Raw genomic sequence first — 393 nt, 5'->3', positions numbered from 1 at the left:
AGAGTTATAGAATATAAATATAATTATTAATTTATTGACTTTCATATTTTTTGTTCATATTGATATCCTCACAATTGTTGATATGTTACGATCAATCCTTCTAATACATAACTAAAACTTTAAACCATCATTAGATAATTTCTTCAAAATATTAAACAGGACAACCTTTTTTTTTTATCGAATATATAAAAAATTAAAATTTTCTCTTTTTTCACACAAAGTCTTTAATCCCGTCGCATAGCAAAATCAGTTTATACTCAATAAAAAACATCATTTTTTTTCATTATGTATTTTAAATATGATATTATATAAATAAATAAATAAACTTTAAACAAATTTAAATAATTTTAAACATAATAAAACAAAGAACATATATTATATAATATAAATAAT

This window comes from Cynara cardunculus (assembly GCF_001531365.2).
Source record: "Cynara cardunculus var. scolymus isolate 2C chromosome LG 17, CcrdV1, whole genome shotgun sequence".
In the NCBI taxonomy this organism is placed as follows: domain Eukaryota; kingdom Viridiplantae; phylum Streptophyta; class Magnoliopsida; order Asterales; family Asteraceae; genus Cynara; species Cynara cardunculus.
Note: the sequence above shows the minus strand (reverse complement) of the source record.